Source organism: Bos indicus x Bos taurus, chromosome 10 (genome assembly GCF_003369695.1).
Source record: "Bos indicus x Bos taurus breed Angus x Brahman F1 hybrid chromosome 10, Bos_hybrid_MaternalHap_v2.0, whole genome shotgun sequence".
NCBI lineage: Eukaryota > Metazoa > Chordata > Mammalia > Artiodactyla > Bovidae > Bos > Bos indicus x Bos taurus.
The window spans coordinates 82,175,296-82,194,014 of record NC_040085.1 but is presented as its reverse complement, the minus strand read 5'-3'; the positions used below and the strand labels follow the sequence as shown (position 1 = coordinate 82,194,014).

Genomic DNA, 18,719 nt, shown 5'->3' with positions numbered 1-18,719 from the left:
CCCAAAAATATGTCCTTTTCAATATAGGGGACTGGAATGCAAAAGTAGGAAGTCAAGAAACCCCTGGAGTAACAGGCAAATTTGGCCTTGGAATACGGAATGAAGCAGGGCAAAGACTAATAGAGTTTTGCCAAGAAAATGCACTGGTCATAACAAACACCCTCTTCCAACAACACAAGAGAAGACTCTATACAGGGACATCACCAGATGGTCAACACCAAAATCAGATTGATTATATTCTTTGCAGCCAAAGATGGAGAAGCTCTATACAGTCAGCAAAAACAAGACCAGGAGCTGACTGTGGCTCAGATCATGAACTCCTTATTGCCAAATTCAGACTTAAATTGAAGAAAGTAGAGAAAACCACTGGACCATTCAGGTATGACCTAAATCAAATCCCTTATGATTATACAGTGGAAGTGAGAAATAGATTTAAGGGCCTAGATCTGATAGATAGAGTGCCTGATGAACTATGGAATGAGGTTCATGACATTGTACAGGAGACAGGGATCAAGACCATCCCCATGGAAAAGAAATGCAAAAAAACAAAATGGCTGTCTGGGGAGGCCTTACAAATAGCTGTGAAAAGAAGAGAAGCGAAAAGCAAAGGAGCAAAGGAAAGATATAAACATCTGAATGCAGAGTTCCAAAGAATAGCAAGAAGAGATAAGAAAGCCTTCTTCAGCGATCAATGCAAAGAAATAGAGGAAAACAACAGAATGGGAAAGACTAGAGATCTCTTCAAGAAAATCAGAGATACCAAAGGAACATTTCATGCAAAGATGGGCTCGATAAAGGACAGAAATGGTATGGACCTAACAGAAGCAGAAGATATTAAGAAGAGGTGGCAAGAATACACAGAAGAACTGTACAAAAAAGATCTTCACGACCCAGATAATCACCATGGTGTGATCACTGACCTAGAGCCAGACATCCTGGAATGTGAAGTCAAGTGGGCCTTAGAAAGCATCACTATGAACAAAGCTAGTGGAGGTGATGGAATTCCAGTGGAGTATTCCAAATCCTGAAAGATGATGCTGTGAAAGTGCTGCGCTCAATATGCCAGCAAATTTGGAAAACTCAGCAGTGGCCAAAGGACTGGAAAAGGTCAGTTTTCATTCCAATCCCAATGAAAGGCAATGCCAAAGAATGCTCAAACTACCACACAATTGCACTCATCTCACACGCTAGTACAGTAATGCTCAAAATTCTCCAAGCCAGGCTTCAGCAATATGTGAACCGTGAACTTCCTGATGTTTAAGCTGGTTTTAGAAAAACAGAAGAACCAGAGATCAAATTGCCAACATCTGCTGGATCATGGAAAAAGCGAGAGAGTTCCAGAAAAACATCTATTTCTGCTTTATTGACTATGCCAAAGCCTTTGACTGTGTGGATCACAATAAACCGTGGAAAATTCTTCACGAGATGGGAATACCAGACCACCTGATCCGCCTCTTGAGAAATTTGTATGCAGGTCAGGAAGTTACAGTTAGAACTGGACAGGGAACAACAGACTGGTTCCAAATAGGAAAAGGAGTACGTCAAGGCTGTATATTGTCACCCTGCTTATTTAACTTATATGCAGAGTACATCATGAGAAACGCTGGACTGGAAGAAACACAAGCTGGAATCAAGATTGCCGGGAGAAATATCAATAACCTCAGATATGCAGATGACACCACCCTTATGGCAGAAAGTGAAGAGGAAGTAAAAAGCCTCTTGATGAAAGTGAAAGAGGAGAGTGAAAAAGTTTGCTTAAAGCTCAACATTCAGAAAACGAAGATCATGGCATCCGGTCCCATCACTTCATGGGAAATAGATGGGGAAACAGTGGAAACAGGGTCAGACTATTTTTCTGGGCTCCAAAATCACTGCAGATGGTGACTGCAGCCATGAAATTAAAAGACGCTTACTCCTTGGAAGGAAAGTTATGACCAACCTTGATAGCATATTCAAAAGCAGAGACATTAGCTTGCCAACAAAGGTTCGTCTAGTCAAGGTTATGGTTTTTCCTGTGGTCATGTATGGAGGTGAGAGTTGGACTGTGAAGAAGGCTGAGCACCGAAGAATTGATGCTTTTGAACTGTGGTGTTAGAGAAGACTCTTGAGAGTCCCTTGGACTGCAAGAAGATCCAACCAATCCATCCTGAAGGAGATCAGCCCTGGGATTTCTTTAGAAGGAATGATGCTAAAGTTGAAATTCCAGTACTTTGGCCACCTAATGCGAAGAGTTGACTCATTGGAAAAGACTCTGATGCTGGGAGGGATTGGGGGCAAGAGTAGAAGAGGACGACAGAGGATGAGATGGCTGGATAGCATCACTGACTCGATGGACGTGAGTCCCAGTGAACTCTGGGAGTTGGTGATGGACAGGGAGGCCTGGCGTGCTGCGATTCATGGGGTCGAAAAGAGTCGGACACGACTGAGAGACTGATCTGATCTGATCGACCAACTAAACCCAGTGGACATATACAGAACACTCCTCCTAAGAGAAGCAGAATACATGTTCTTCGCAAGTGCACACAGAATATTCTCCACGAAAGACTGTGTTTTAGGCTGCAGCGAGGGCCATGGCACAGTGCCTGGCACAGGGGAACTACTGTTCATTGGTGACTGCTATTACCATCACCACCTAGTAACTGTGTCTGGGTCTTAACAGGTATTTTCTGTTTCCTCTATCTATGAGCCAGTTCCATCACTCAACAAGTATCTGTAATTGTGTGTGAGGCCCTGTTCTAAGTGTTGAGAACCAAGAGTGAGCAGCAGTAATAAGAGCTGTTCTTCTCCCCTCCAGTTAGGCTCACTTTTAATGATTTTTAGCACCTTTACTGACATTATATTTTCTTTCTCTATATTGCAAAACAGGCTAAAGTTATACACAGGAAAGCTATACGTTTTTGTTCTGAATAGTGATTAGCAGTCATGTTAGTATGTGCGTGTGAGTGTGTGCACTCAGTTGCTCAGTCATGTCCAACTCCCCATGGACTGTAGCCTTCCAGGCTTCTCTGTCCATGGAATTTTCCAGGCAGGAATACTAGAGCAGGTTGCCCTTTCCTCCTATAGGGGACCGTCCTGGCCCAGGGATTGAACCCTCATCTCTCGCATCTCCTGCATTGTCAGTCGGATTCTTTACCACTGTGCCACCTGGAAGTCCCATCTTAGTATATTCCTTTATTATTGCTAATAGTTTTTCAGTGGACTGTCTTGTTCTTTTTTTCTCCAGATGGCCAATCTTATCATCTACAATTTAAACTGGTAAACTGGTCTCCTTTCATAACCCATATTTTCAAATTTTGTATCGGCTAGCACTTCTAGAGAAGTGTTAAAGGATGAAGGTAACGGTGGTCACTTTTTCCTTGTGTGTATGTCTCTGTACACACATACACACACACACACACACACGTAAAATTTTAAGCAATATCCATCTATTCCTATTAAATACGAGTTAAAATCAGGGACATACGTTGAATTTTATCAAATGCCTTTTAGGCATTTTAGCATTTATGGAGCTGTTTATGTCATTTTCTCATCTCTTTTGAACTATTGTTTTGTTCAATTATGTTAATAGTTTTCCTAACATTGAATCTATATCTCTGGAAGATAGCCCCACTTGCTCATGGTGTATTCATTTTCTAAGCATAATGTTGTGTGATTCTATTTGTTTCTGTTAATATATGAATTTTGCACCAATATTCATAGATGAGATTTTTTCTAGTATTTTTTCTCTTTTCCTGTGTGGGCTGTTTCTGTCTGTGTTGTGCAGGCTTCATAGACTATTATGGAGTGTTTCCTTCTCTATGATCTCGCACAGTTGATGCAGTTTAAAGAACATTGGAATTCTCTCTTCCCTGAAGGTTTGATAGAAATTAAGAGCTGTTTAAACCTGGGTGTTTGGGAGTGGAGTTTATGAAAATTCAGTTTCTTTCATGATTATTGTTGAGGTTTTTCTAGTTCTTCTGGGGTCAAGCTGATGATTTGCATTTTCTCAGAAAACTATCTGAGCTTCTCTGGTGGCTTAGATGGTATAGAATCCACTTGTAGTGAGGGAGACCTGGGTTCAATCCCTGGGTTGGGAAGATCCCTTGGAGAAAGGATAGGCTACCCACTCTAGCATTCTTGGGCTTATCTGGTGGTCAGAAGGTAAAGAATCCACCTGTAATGACAGTAACCTGGGTTCGATCCCTGGGTTGGGAAGATCCCCTGGAAGAGGGCATGGCAACCCACTCCAGTATTCTTGCCTGGAGAATCCCCATGGACAGAGGAGCCTGGTGGGCTACAGTCCATGGGATGGTCGCAAAGAGTCAGACACGACTAAGCACAGCACACAGAAAACTATCAATTTTAGCTGATTTTCAGCTAAATGTGCGTGTGGTTGAGCACAGTATCCTTATAGAATTCTATTTTGTCTGTATCACTGGCTACGTCTCCATTTTAATGTTCAGTTTTACATATTTGGCTCATTCTTCCCCCTGCTCACGTTAGATTATCTACACTTTAAAAAATCATAAAAGGACACATGACTGTTTTTTTTTTCAAGACCCTATTTACTGTGTGCACATCCCAGAAGCGGAGGAGCTAGAACGAGCTCAGGATGAGAATGAGGAAGGTGGCAGGGGACGGGCAGCTTGGCAAACATTTTAAGAGTACAAAGAGGAACTTCCCTGGTGGTCCAGCGGCTAAGACTCTATGTTGTCAATGCAAGGAGCCCGGGTTTGATCCCTGGTCAGAGAACTGAATCCCACAAGCCACAAGCAAGAGTTGACATGCTGCAATACAGATCCCACGTACCGCAGTGAAGACCTGGCAAAGCCAAATAAATAAATGTTTAAATATTTTTTAAAAGTACAAAGAGCCTGCCCACATACTCCCTGGCCTTGAACACCCTAGATCTCCTTTCCCCAACTCCCCCACCCAGTTAAACCCACCAACTTCCAGTCTTCAATACCCAGCTGCCACCTCCTCTTGCAACCTTTCCTAATTTCCCTGCGAAAAGCCAGTGCCTTTCCTCTGATGTCTTGGATTACTAATTTATTTTAATTTTGAAAAATTTCAGGTCCCAAAAGGTTAAAAGTATAAAATCAACGGAATTAACAAATGTTCATATTCTGTGGGCCCAAATCAACTTAAAAGCTTTCGCACAGCAAGGGAAACCATCAAAAAATGAAAAGACAACCTACAGAATGGGAGAAAAATCTTTGCAAATGATATGACAGACAAGGGCTTAATCTCCAAAATATACGAACAGCTCTTACAACTCAACAACAGCGACAACAAAAAACAACTCAATCAAAAAAATGGGCAGAAGACCTTAATACACATTTCTCCAAAGAAGACATACAGATGGCCAGTAGACATAGGAAAAGATGCTCAACACCACTATTAGAGAAATGCAAATCAAAACTACAACAAGGCACCACTTCACACTGGTCAGAATAGCCATCATGACAAAGTCTACGAAGACCTAACGCTAGAGAGGGCGCACACTGCTAGTGCGAATGGAAACGGTGCAGCCACTATGGAAAACTAAAAATGGAATTACCATACGAGCCAACAATTGCACTTGGGCATATACCCAGATAAAACCATAATTCAAAAAGATACACGCACCCTTATGTTCATAAGAGCACTATTCACAATAGCCAAGACATGGAAGCAACCAAAATGTCCGCTGACAGATGAATGGATAAAGAAGAGGCACTACATACACACAAGGGAATATTACTCGGCCATAAGAAAGAATGAAATAATGCCATTTGTGCTGGTCTTGGGAAAGGGAGAAAGACAACAAATACTGTACCATACGATATCACCTATATGTGGGATCTAAGTGAAAGTCGCGCAGTCGTGTCCGAGTCTTTGTGACCCCACGGACTGTACAGTCCATGGAATCTCCGGTCCAGAATACTGGAGTGGGGAGCCTTTCCCTTCTCCAGGGGATCTTCCCAACCCAGGGATTGAACCCCAGTCTCCCATGTTGCAGGCGGATTCTTGACCAACTGAACTATCAGAGAAGCCCGTGAAATCTCACATGTGGCACAAATGAAGCAATCGACAACAGAAACAGACTCACAGACATAGAGAACAGGCTAGTGGTTGCCGGGGGGCGGGGTGGGGGGAGAGGAGGCCTGCGAGTGTGGGGTGAGCAGATATAAACTCTCATATATAGAATGGATAAACAACAAGGCCCTGCTGTAAAGCACAGGGAGCTATATGCAATACCCTGTGATAAACCATAGTGGAAAAGAACATAAAAGTATAATGTCTATGTGTGTATAACTGAGTCATTTTGCTGTACAGCAGATATTGGTACAACATGGTAAATCAACGACACTTCAATAAAAGGAAGTTTTAAAAATACAAACGCTAACATTCTGTTATTTTTGCTTCCAATCTTTCTTAAAAGAAGTGTTACGGACAAATTAGAACTCGTTTATTTTCCCGTCAGTCTCAGCGACTTCCCTCCACCCCTCCAAAGACCAGCACAAGCGCGAACCTGGTAGGTATTACAGCGTTGCAACGTGCTTGTGCCCATAAAACATAGATATTGTTTTGTGATTTTTATTAAAATTAAATTTTCACTAACGGCACTATTCTGCAATTTCCTTTTTTTCACAATAATGTTTTTGAGACTGATTCATGATAATACTATGAATACACGTGTGTATATACATCAGCTTTTTTGAGGCATAACTTACAAAACATAAAATTCCCCAGTTATTTATATTGTAACTGCTGCGCAACATCACATCTTTGTCTACTCCATCATTGTGAGTTGAGACCTCTTTTTCTGTGTTTCGAACACTGCTGCCCTAGATATCCTTGGAACCGTCTCCTTATGCACATGCGTGAATTTCTCTGGGTAATTAGTCAGCCAGATGTGAAACTGCTGGTCATAAAGGATGTACACTGTCACCTTTAACCGCCATTGCTCCAGCATCCCCTGGTGTTTGCACTGCCATTATTAGAGCATTTCTGAAGCGGTTGTCACCATCTGGTGACTCGCCTACCCGCCCCTTCCCCGTGAATTACTGGAGGGCATGTCTGTGACTGGCACTCAATGAACACTTGATAAATGAAAGGATGAGCTCACCGTCTAGCAGAAGAGACAGACTCAAAATAAGACAAGTGCATTAAGGGCTGTGAGACCTCCTCTGGCCCGGGGTCCAGGGAAGGCTTCATGGAGGAGGTGGCGTTCAAGTCGGGGTTTGAAGAACACAGAGACTCTGAACAAGTGAGGATGGGGATGAGGACAAGGACTGGGCTGGGAGAAGGAAGTGGGTCAGACAATCCAGGGCACGTTCGATTCGCTGGAGTAATGGTTCCTGGCCGAGCTGCAGGTAAGGGTGTGTGCATTTTGTAAAAACTTCATTGGATTTCCCCCCACTCCCCACACAAGAAGAGCCTCTGAGCTGGAACAGGATGAAGGAAGCAGGCGGGCAAACTGAAAGAGGTATCTGGGGCTTACTCCAGGGTGAGTCTTCAGTGGCAGGCTCTGGGGAGCCTGTGAGAAGGAACCAGGTCAGAGCCTAGCTCAAAGATGATTCATTCGATGAACAGGCAGGTAGCTGCTCAGCCTCTGGAATAAGGCCTCGGTCAGAGAGAGACTGCTCCTCCCAACCTCTTTCCCTCCTCTGTCTCTGGGGAAAGATCAGGGCAGCAGGCAGCAGGCCCCAGGCCATGTGCTCCTTCACTTTGCAGCTTGGGGGCCCAGGTCAGGGGCTTGCACATCACTTACCCACTCCCACCACCCCATCACCCGGCCCCTCCAACCCCGCTGCTCTGGACAGATGACAGGACCAGGGCTCCAGGGAGCCACTCCATGAAGTATGGAGCCAGGACCTGGCATCCTGAATACACCTTTGGTGTGTCCCAGTGGGGCAGGGGTTGTGTGGGAATCTTATCCTTCCATTTTTTCTGCTGTCCTTCAGCAGAACCCAGCTCTGGGCACCCTGCCCAGAGTGGAGGGGAAGGGGAAAATGCACGACCTTCACTCCCAAGTCCTGTCTTCAGCAACTTCAGCAAAACCACCAGCAGTGACAGCAGCAGGTGACCTGAGGGTGTCAGCCATGCTCAGGGAGGAAGAGCCCTCTGCTGCAGACAGACCAACCTTGGGCCGGTGTGGGCTCCGCCATGTCTGTGCATGGGTGTGGCTGTGGCTATCACCACCTCTCTGAGCCTCAGCGTTCTCATCTATCACCTGGGCTACTCACGCCGGCTCACAGAGGATTAAAAGATAATGACAAGGGGACCTCCTTCATGGTCCAGTGGTTAAGAATCCACCTGCCAATGCAGGAGACATAGGTTCAATCTCTGGTCCAGGAAGATTCCACATGCTGTGGAGTAACGAAACCAGTGTGTCACAGTGACTGAACCTATGCTCTGGGGCCTGCGAGCTGCAACTCCTGAGCCCATGTACCGCAAGTACTGAAGCCCGAGCACCTAGAGCCCATGCTCTGCAACAAGAGAAGCCACTGAAGTGAGAAGCCTGTGCACCACAACTAGAAAGTAACCCCTGCTCGCCGCAACGAAGGCTGAGTGCAGTGGTGGCTGTTCAGTTGCTCAGTCGTGTCTGACTCTTTGTGACCCCATGGACTGCAGCACGCCAGGCTTCCCTGCCCTTCACATTGCTCAAGCTCATGTCCATTGAGTCAGTGATGCCATCCAACCATCTCACCCTCTGCTGCCCTCTGCGACAAAGGGCAGCCCCTCTAGTAAAAAAAAAAAAAAAAGAATGACAAGGAACATGAGGTCACTGAATGGCACCAGGATCTCAGGCCAGGGACACTGTTCAGGGCCTGAGGAGGCCTCCCCAAAGCCTGGCCTACTTCGCAGGCCAGGGCATACTAGGTCCCTGCCCAGGAAGGGTCCCTGACCCAGTACCAGCCTATTTGTGGTACTGAAGGACACCTCTACCCCCCCAACACACACACACACGCTGGCTCTGAGATGTTCCCCTCTACAAGGTCTACAGGGATCTGAAGCTCTTTTTAAGGGAACAGCTCAGCTCCAACAGTGCCCAGAGCCACCAACACTGTTGGTCAGCCGCTGCCACCGAAGCCTGACCAGCTGGCCCAGAGACCCCAGGACCACTGGCCACTCAGCAGGTAAAAGGGTAAGCAAAGGGAAAGAGGGGGGCTCCCCATCACCAGTCTCATACCAGACACTTTTCTGCTTCCCTCCGCTGAATGGTCCAATGCACTGGGGGTTATTCTGAAAGTGAAAGTAGCTCAGTCGTGTCCAGGTCTTTCCAACCCCACGGACTACACAGTCCATGGAATTCTCCAGGCCAGAATACTGGAGTGGCTAGAGTTCCCTTCTCCAGGGAATCTTCCAACTCAGGGATTGAACCCAGGTCTCCCGCATTGCAGGCAGATTCTTTACCCAGCTGAGCTACCAGGGAAGCCCCAGGGGTTATTCTACCACGTTGTGAAGGGAAGACTCACAGAGGTGAAGTGAGCAAGCAGTGAAGCAGATGGAAGCCCAGCTCCCAAGTGCCCTCAGGTAATGTGTGTGCCAGCCTCCACGTTCCCAAGCCCTCCATCAAGCACAGCTGACAACCACATGAACAGCTCAGCAAACAGCCATCTGTCTCCCTGGCCAATTGGCCAGAGGTGCGTCTTGCTCATTGGTATCTCCACAGACCTCAGGATGCGTTGCTCTTTTGCCAGGACCCCGTGGCCTGAGGCCAGTGTCCCTCTGGCTGGACTCGATTATGAGAAGATCCAGTCAGGGGGAGGAGAAGGCTCCTATCTCTGGGGCCATCTTCTTTGGCGAGGCCACTCAGTCATGAGTGTGGCAGGCTAGGCTTCTGGCCAAAAGCTCGCCTGACCTCTCTATCTCCGATGCTCTGAGGCTGCCAGAAGCCGCAACTCAGCCTGAACAAGGGTCTGCAGGCACAGGGCAGGGCCGGACCTCAGTTACCCTAGCCCAGCTCTTCAGAGCCTGCCTTCAGGGTGCTTGCGTGAAACAGCAGAACGGAAGGTGAAAAAAGCAGAAGGCGGGAGCCCAGGACACTTAGATCCTGGTTTTCTAAGTGGGGGTCCAGGCTTCAGTTCCCTTTGGGAACACTACTGATCACCAGGAAGCGGGAGGCGACAGTGGGGCACCCTTCCCCCCACCCCCGCTTCTGCAGGTTCCAGGACCAACCCCAGGCGTGCTGGGAAGGACCATGGCAGTGTGGGTGCAATGCTGCCCTAGAGCACAGCACACACTGGTCACTGATGTTCTTCTAAAGCGCCCCCTCGGTTGGCCCCAAGCAATCCAGACACACTGTAACGAGGACACAGCATGCCTCATGAGCTGCCCACATTCTCATCTCAGCTTCCCCGTCACCCTGTTTTGCATGAGTTGCACCAGCCACCTCCTGGGCAAGAACAAGGGGCCCAGGGTACACCACCCCTGCTGACGTGGGAGTGGCCTGCAAAAACCACTGCTCTCCCAGAGAGGGAAGAGGAGCGAACGCTGTGCCCCAGCTCAGGCGAAACAGTGCACCAAGAGCTGCCAGTCTTACTCGTAGCTGAGCGCTCCACCTAAGCACTTACAGTCCAGCCTCCCAGAGTGAGCCTGCCCATGGCCCCGAATACCCCGCAGCCTTCCCACACCCTCAACACTCTGTGCAAAGAGCTCCCAGCACTTGATACCCATGATCTCTGTGGCTCTTCCACAAGCTGCTTCTGAGGAAGAAGCCAGACTAGAGAGTCCAAGGGATTCAAGAATCAGGGGGGAAGATCGGGTGTGTGAGCAGGTCCGCTGTGCCACCAGTCACCTGCATTTTATGGTGTGGAAATTCTGTGAAATGTCACAACGGTGGAGAAGGGGGAGAGGAAGTCCTCAGGGCCCCAAAGCACAACCTGAACTGGGCTGGGGAGAGATGGTCTGCCTTCCAAACCCAGAAGTGTGCCCTAGACTGGCCACGGGATGGGGGGTCAGGCATCCTTCATAGAGGGAATGGCCACCTTTCCCCCATTGAGGCAGGAAGTAGATGGCTTCAATTCCAGAGTCTCCAGGAATAATTCCCCACCTGCAATAAGCACTTGACATATTTCCCAAGCCCCCCACCCATCTGAGGAAGGTGTTTTCATGCCCAGCTGTCAGGCAGGGAAACCTGGAGGGCAGAGCGCCAGCTAACGGGGCTCGGTCCAGAACCAGGTACTGTGCCCTGTAAGTGGTTCTTCTCGAGCAGTCTCAGAGCCTACCTCTGCCCCGCCAGCCCGGAGGGGGCACCACCAGCATCCCTGGATCATGGGGCTGGGGCCTTTCTCCTGGAGAAGGGTTAGAAGGAAGCCTGAGAGGGGGGTGCAGAGGAACCAGACCCACCGTGAGTACTCCTCTCTCTGGCATTGTACTGTCACTCCATGGGCAGCTAGCTGTCATATGGTTTACTGGGAACCCCACCCCGTCCCACAGGGTCACCCCAGGATTACTGTGGTCATGACGGAGTGCAAGGCATGCTGTGCAATCACCAGGGGCCAGCTTTCAGGGGCTCTGTGCTCAGAAGGTGTGTCTGAAAAGCATCAACTCAAGCACCAGGCACAAGGTAACTGCTCTGCTCATGGGCTGGGCAGGACCTCCCATCCTGAGATGCTGGCAGAGAGATAGCTGAAGTCCCCCATGCCCCTGGGCCCCCTCCATGGCTGTGACCACAGCAGCTAGCCCCAAGGCCATCTGGCTCAGAGGTTTAGTTACTAAGTCGTGTCCAACTCTTGTGAACCCGTGGACTGTAGCCTGCCAGGCTCCTCTGTCCATGGGATTTTCCAGGCAAGAATACTGGAGTGGGTTGCCATTGCCTTCTCCAGGGCTCAGAGAGGCCCACAGAAATTGTGTATCCACTGTGGGTGCATGGCAGGAAGGTAGCCAGGTGCCTTTAGCTCCCCTCTTCAGGTTGCTTCTTTCCTAAGAAACTTGAAAACACATCTTAATGGAGGAGAAGATGCTGGAGCTGTCCCCTCCCATCAGGAGGTCCTCACAGCCTGGCCTCACTAGGGTGCTGGGGGTGAAGTCGGGGAGGATCAGAGAGGAAGGGGCCTCATCCTGCCGGCCTGGAGGTAGGCCAGGCAGTCAGGAGACCTGGGTGCAGGTGAGAGCCCCAGAACACCCTCTGCGACTCAGCTCCCTGGCCTGCCCAGTGATGCTGCCCGGTTCCAGCTCTAAAATAAAAGACGGCTCTCCGCCTGCCTCAGTGTCCCTCCAGAGAAAGCCAGCCGAGCCAGGGAGAAGGAAGGCAAGGTAAATTCAGGAAAAGTTCACCTCCAAGGGCAAGAGTCTATTCTTCCCGGGAACAGGAGCTGGGGAGAGAGAAAGGCTGGACCACAGCGTGTGATGCTCAGAGAAGGCGGACTCGGCTCTCCGTTCTCCCACCTCTTCTCCCGGGAGACGAGGCTGTGAGAGGAGAAAGTCCACCTCCCTATTCCCCGCTCTTCCCACTGCTGCCTGGGAAGTTCCACTTGACTTTCATCAGGGCTGGTACACGAGACTGAGGCCCGGAAGGGCCTTCTTCTCCCGGAAGACAATGCTCACTCTCCGCCCTGAGCCCTCAAGGAGAGCAGGGGCCCCGTAGCTCCTCTGCTCAGATGAACATTTTATTTCCTGTCCTCAGACAATTCCGCCCCTGAGATGTTCACACCATGATACTCCGGAGCCTCTCACAGAAGTCTTATGCCCCTGCATTCTCAGGAATGGGGAAAGGGGGGCCCTGGGGGAGGGGGCGGGTGGGAGTCCACCCCAGCTTGGACCAGAGGTCTAGAGAGCAAGTTTGACCCCTGCCCCTCCAGAGAGCATCAGGTCAAGGCAGTACCTAGGTCAGCTCCGTAGGACCGTGCTAAGCGACTCTGGGGGGAAGCCACCGGCACCACCACCCCACCCCACCCCCCGCCCCGCCCCGGGCCACGGTGTCCCCAGGTCCATCATCCAAATCCAAAGTTTTTCTCTCAAGGCCAAGGTGAGGATGGAGGCAAGAGCCTTTCTTTGAAAGCACAGGAGAAAAGGTGGCGGTATTGTGCCCCTGAGGGCCCAGAAGTCCAGCCCACTCGGCACGGAATGATGACCACCCCCACCCCTACCCCCCACCCCCACCCCGCCCCGCACCCGCTGCAGCGCAGCGCTGACGCTGCTATCACTCAGAGCCGCGGGGAGACTGCGGGGGAGAGCGCACCCTCCCAGGCCAGCCCCGCGAGCCGGAGGCACAGCCCCCGGGAATCCCGGCGTGGAGGTGGTCCGGAGAGGCAACCAACAAGGCAGGCGGCGGAGGACCGCCTCCTGTCCACCCTCTACCGACCCACTGAAGACGGTCGACCGAGCCACGGCCCCCTCCTGGTGGGCGGCTCCTTCCACCCTTCCCCCGGGTCCAGGCTGGGGGAGAGCCCGAGCCACCGGGGAGTATGGCGCAGTCTCCCCCGCCCCCATCCCTCAGGGTCCGAGGTCCCGGAAAGCGTAGAGCCAGCAGTACTGCCCCCACCCATCACCACCCCTACCCCTGTCCAGGACCGGGATTCCGCGCCCCTTCTTCCAGCCGGATCGCTTCTGGAGCATCCCACCCGCGTGCTCACCACGTCTGCGCCTTCGGCGCCACGGCCCCAGCGCCAGGCAAGGTAGGCAGGCGGCCGGAATGTGAGGCCAGGCGACACGCTCCCTACCTGGGAGGAGACTGCCCGCCGGTCCTCCTCCGCGCTGGCCTGCTCGAAGCCAGCCCCACCTGGCAAGGGACGGTCAGCAAATTCCCCGCAGCATCACCATGGGAGCGGCATCGCGGCTCCTCCCCGGCCGCCGCCAACCTCGGCCCCGCCCCAGTGCTGCTGGACCGCCGGGGAACCCAGGCTGGATTTTTTTCCTATGCGAAGGCCCAGGCTCCGCCTCAGAGACCTTGTAGCTACCAGGAACCGTCTGCAAATTACCACAGCAAATCTACAAGGCTGCTGCTCCCTTGTGGGAGACACTCGGAAGCTCTGGGTCCCCAACACCAGAAGCTCTGGTCTTGCTGCTCTCCGGCTGTCCCCTACTTCAAGGTCTCCTCCCAGGCACGTCCGCCTTGCAACCCACCCAACCCCGCCAGAAAAAAAGTCAAAGCCAGGAGAGACGTCCAGCCCCGCACAAAGGTAGCTGTGCTCAGCCCCGCCCAGGGGCCAGTACCCAGTTCTTTCTTCTTCCCCAGCAAAGGGAAGATCTACAGATTGGCCACAGCCCTGCCCGGGAGGCCCAAGAGAGTGGGTTTTGTCTCTTCTAGTTTGCCAGGGACCACAGTTCCTGTAGGTCTCCAGTTTTTTTCAAAGTCCTGGCTACTCTGCTAGAGACACTCGTTTTGATCCAGGAGGCAGGTGCCAGTGTTTGAACCCCCAAAAGTCAGTGTAACGAACTAAGTGAAAGTGGAGTCGCTCGGTCGTGTCCGACTCTGCGACCCCATGGACTGTAGCCTACCGTGCTCCTCCTTCCATGGGATTTTCCAGGCAGGAGTACTGGAGTGGGGTGCCGTTTCCTTCTCCAGAGGATCTTCCAAACCCAGGGATGAAACCCAGGTCTCTCGCATTGTAGGCAGACGCTTTACCATCTGAGCCACCAGGGAAGTCAAGCCACTCTCCTTTCTCCCAGGAAGGGGCCTCAGCAAGTTTATTTAATAGACCTTATCCAGTAATTGCAGTACAAGGGCTAATGGGAGAGGCGGGCTGCTGACCAATCTTCGAAAGTGACTCTTTTAACAGTCATATAATGCTAAGATATTGACAGAGTTGTTCGCAGTCCACTAAGAAGGCCATAGTGGAAATGTGTGAACATCGAGTCATGAGACACTGCGGGTCCGAGGGTAGCTAGGCTTTCATGCGTTGACTCCCCATAGGCAGCAGTGCTCCCCCGAGGCTGGCACACCCTGGTCATGTCTCTCCCTGCCCTGCACCTGCCCCCATCCCCTCCACCACCCCCAGGGTTCTTTTGAACCAGTAGTGACAGAGGACAAGATAGTTGGATGGCATCACTGACTGAATGGACATGGGTTTGAGCAAACTCCAGGAGATAGTGAAGGACAGGGAAGCCTGGTGTGCTGCAGTCCATGGGGTCGCAAAGAGTTGGACACAACTGAGCAACTGAGAAACAGCAAAGTGCCATCAAAACTCCAAATGAGCCACTACACATTCTGCTGAAATCCGTCCATGTCTTCACTCACCACCCATTCATTTATTTATTCATTCCTGGGACAGGAAGGCTTTTGGATTATCTATCATGTAATAGCAACAGTGTATCAAGGGCCGGTTCTAGTCCTGGCTCAGCTATTAGTGTGCTGTGCAATCTTGGGTAACTTGCTTGATGTCTCTGTCTTTATTTTTCTTTCTCATCTGTAATCCTGAGAGGGGAGGGCTAGTTGGGGTGTAAGGCCCCTTGGACCCTAACATTTCTATTCCTCTCTTTAGGATAAAGGCTGGTGGGAACAAAGATAAACAAGGTAAACACAAAAGTAATGTTTAAGACCGCTAGCTGCCTGGATTCACATCCCAGTTGGGCCATCTAAATATGGGACTTAAACTCTCTGAACTTCTTTCTTTGCATATGAAAAATGGGGGGAATAATAATAACAACCTTAAGAGGCAGTTGTGAAGATTAAATGAGCTATTGTACACAGAGTAAATGTTTAGTGAATATTAGTTGTTGCTTTTGCTGCTGTTGTTCCGATACAGGTGGAAGAGAGTAAAACCTGGACACAAGCAGCATGTCCTCTGTCTGTGCTTCCTCATTTCAGAACTAGTGTCTGACCCCAGAGTGAAAGGAGTAAGCCTCTTAAGTATGCGGGTGATAGCTGTTCTTTTAGAAGGATCCCATGTTAAGGGGAAAGAACATGGTCTTTGGATCTAGTTGAACCTTGGTTCAAAACTGGGCTCTGTGGTCTCCCCTGGTGGTGCAGTGGCTAAGACTGTGAGCTCTCAATGCTGGGGCCCTGGGTTTGATCCCTGGTTGGGGAACTAGATCCCACATGTCACAACTAAGACCCTGTGCAGCCAAACAAGTAAATAAAAATAAATATTAAAAAAAAAAACTGGTCTCTGGGCTTCCCTGGTGGCTCAATGATAAAGAATTCATCCGCCAATGCTTGAGTCTCGGGTTCCATCCCTGGTCCAGGATGATCCCACGTGCCTCAGAGCAACTAAGCCCGTGCACCGCAACTATTGAGCCTGTGGCTCTAGAGCCCGGGAGCTGCGACTACCGCCTCCACGTGCCACACCTCCTGAAGACTGCACGCCCTAGAGCCTGTGCTCGGCAACAAGAGAAGCCACCACAATGAGAAGCCCACGTACCGCAACTAGAAAGTAGCCTCCGCTTGCTACAACTAGAGAAAAACCCACACGGCAACCAAGACCCAGCACAGCCAAAAATAAAATAAAATAAAAAAAACCAGGGCTCTGCTTCTTACTAGCTGTGTGACTTTGTACTAGTTACTTAACTGCTCCAAGGTTAATTTTCACATCTGTAAGATGAGTATCATAATGCAAATAAAAGGAGTCCAATAATAGTATCTACCACATGGATCCACATGGAATTCCAGCTGAGCTATTTCAAATCCTAAAAGATGATATTGTGAAAGTGCTGCACTCGATATGCCAGCAAATTTGGAAAACTCAGCAGTGGCCACAGGACTGGAAAAGATCAGTTTTCACATTCCAATCCCAAAGAAAGGCAATGCCAAAGAATGTTCAAACTACTGCACAACTGCATTCATTTCACACGCTAGCAAATAATGCTCAAAATTCTCCAAGCCAGGCTTCTACAGTGCGTGAACTGAGAACTTCCAGATGCTCAAGCTGGATTTAGAAAAGGCAAAGGAACCAGAGATCAGATTGCCAACATCCATTGAATCATAGAAAAAGAAAGAGAATTCCAGATTAACATCTATTGCTGCTTCATTGACGACGCTAAAGACTTTGGCCATGTGGATCATAATAAGCTGTGGAAAATTCTTAAAGAAATGGGAATACCAGACCACCTTACTTGCCTCCTGCAAAACCTGTATGCAGATCAAGAAGCAACAGTTAGAACCAGACATGGAACAACGGACTGGTTCCAAATTGGGAGAGGAGTACGTCAAGGCTGTATATTGTCACTCTGTTTATTTAACTTATATGCAAAGTACATCATGTGAAAAGCTAGAATCAAGACTGCCAGGAGAAATATCAATAACTTCAGATATGCAGATGACACCACCCTTATATCAGAAAGCGAAGAGGAACTAAAGAGCCTCTTGATGAAGGTGAAAGAGGAGAGTGAAAAAGCTGGCTTAAAACTCAACCTTCAAAAAACTAAGATCATGGCATCTGGTCCCATCCCTTCATGGCAAATAGATGGGAAAACAATGGAAACAGTGACGGGCTTTATTTTATTGGCTCCAAAATGACTGCAGATGGTGAAATTAAAAGATGCTTGCTCCTAAAAAGAAAATCTATGATGAACCTAGACAGCGTATTAAAAAGCAGAGAAATTACTTTGCCAACAAAGGTCTGTTTAGTCAAGGCTATGGTTTTTCCAGTAGTCATGTATGAATGTGAGAGTCGGACTATGAGGAAAGCTGAGTGCAGAAGAATTGATGCTTTTAAACTGTGGTGCTGCAGAACTCTTGAGAGTCCCTTGGACTGCAAGGAGATCAAACCAGTCAATCCTAAAAGAAATCAATCCTGAATATTCATTAGAAGGATTGATGCTGACACTGAAGCCCAAATACTTTGGCCGCCTGCTCTGAAGAGCTGACTTTTTGGAAGAGACCCTGATGCTGGGAAAGACTGAGGGCAGGATGAGATGGTTGGATGGCATCACTGGCTGAATGGACATGAGTTTGAGCAAGCTCCAGGCGGTGGTGAAGGACAGGGAAGCCTGATGTGCTGCAGCCCATGGGGTCACAAAGAGTTGGACTCAACTGAGCAGCTGAATAACAGCATAGAGTCACTGTGAATATAAAAAGCATGTCAAGTATTTAACTTAGTTTTCCACAAACGGAAGATTCCCAGTCAGTGTTAATCTCTCCCAGGAAGGACCTAGATAGAATGGAGGGGAGGCCCTAGTACTGAAATTTCCAGGTGTCCTTGACTGAGTGTCCTGTGAAGAGACTGAGTAGTGGGTGTTCTAGTCCAGACCCAGAGCAGCAGCAGCAGCAGCTTTCCAACCCCCTATGCCAAGATGCCATCCACACAGAACCTAGGAACCAGCCTCCCTGGATGAGCCATATCCCTTAACATACCCTCTACTGGGAACCAAGGCCAGAATGTTCTTGAACATGGGGCTTAGGAGTTTAGGCTTTACTTAGTAGGCAAAGGGAGCCATGGAAAGTTTTTGAACAGCAGCTACAGGATAAAATTGCTGAGCCAGTACCAACCCTCTCCAGTTCCTGGAGGCGTCAAGTATGTACAATACAGGGAGGTACAGAAGAGGAGGGAGAATCCATGGGAGTACCAGGTGGATTATATGGTGGCCCCCAAAGAGACGACCCCACGTCCCAAACAGCTGAACACCAGCAACCTAGATGAGTGTCAGGCTGGTAGAAGGTGCTTTGTAAAGGTGTGAAGGTGTGTGGGTATGAATAGCTGAGGCTTTTATGAATAGCTGTGGCCTTGAGAATCTTCTAGAGAAAGTTGCTTCTGGTCTGTGGGTGCTGAAAACATTTTCATGTTCTCACTCATGTGGATTGAGGTGGAAGATCTCTGAAAGATGATGAGAGTTGTCTTTGTGACTGCTTTCTTAACCTCTAGTGTCTTGTC

General features: G+C 49.4%; 1 protein-coding gene across 1 annotated transcript in view; it reads right to left on the bottom strand.

The window, feature by feature from the left end:
- The window catches only part of TMEM63C (transmembrane protein 63C), a 78,429-nt gene extending 64,590 nt beyond the window's left edge, over nucleotides 1–13,839 (bottom strand). The window contains 1 exon segment of the mRNA XM_027552516.1: nucleotides 13,545–13,839. The gene's annotated coding sequence lies outside the window, so the exon portion shown is untranslated.
- Nucleotides 13,840–18,719: the final 4,880 nt, after the last annotated feature.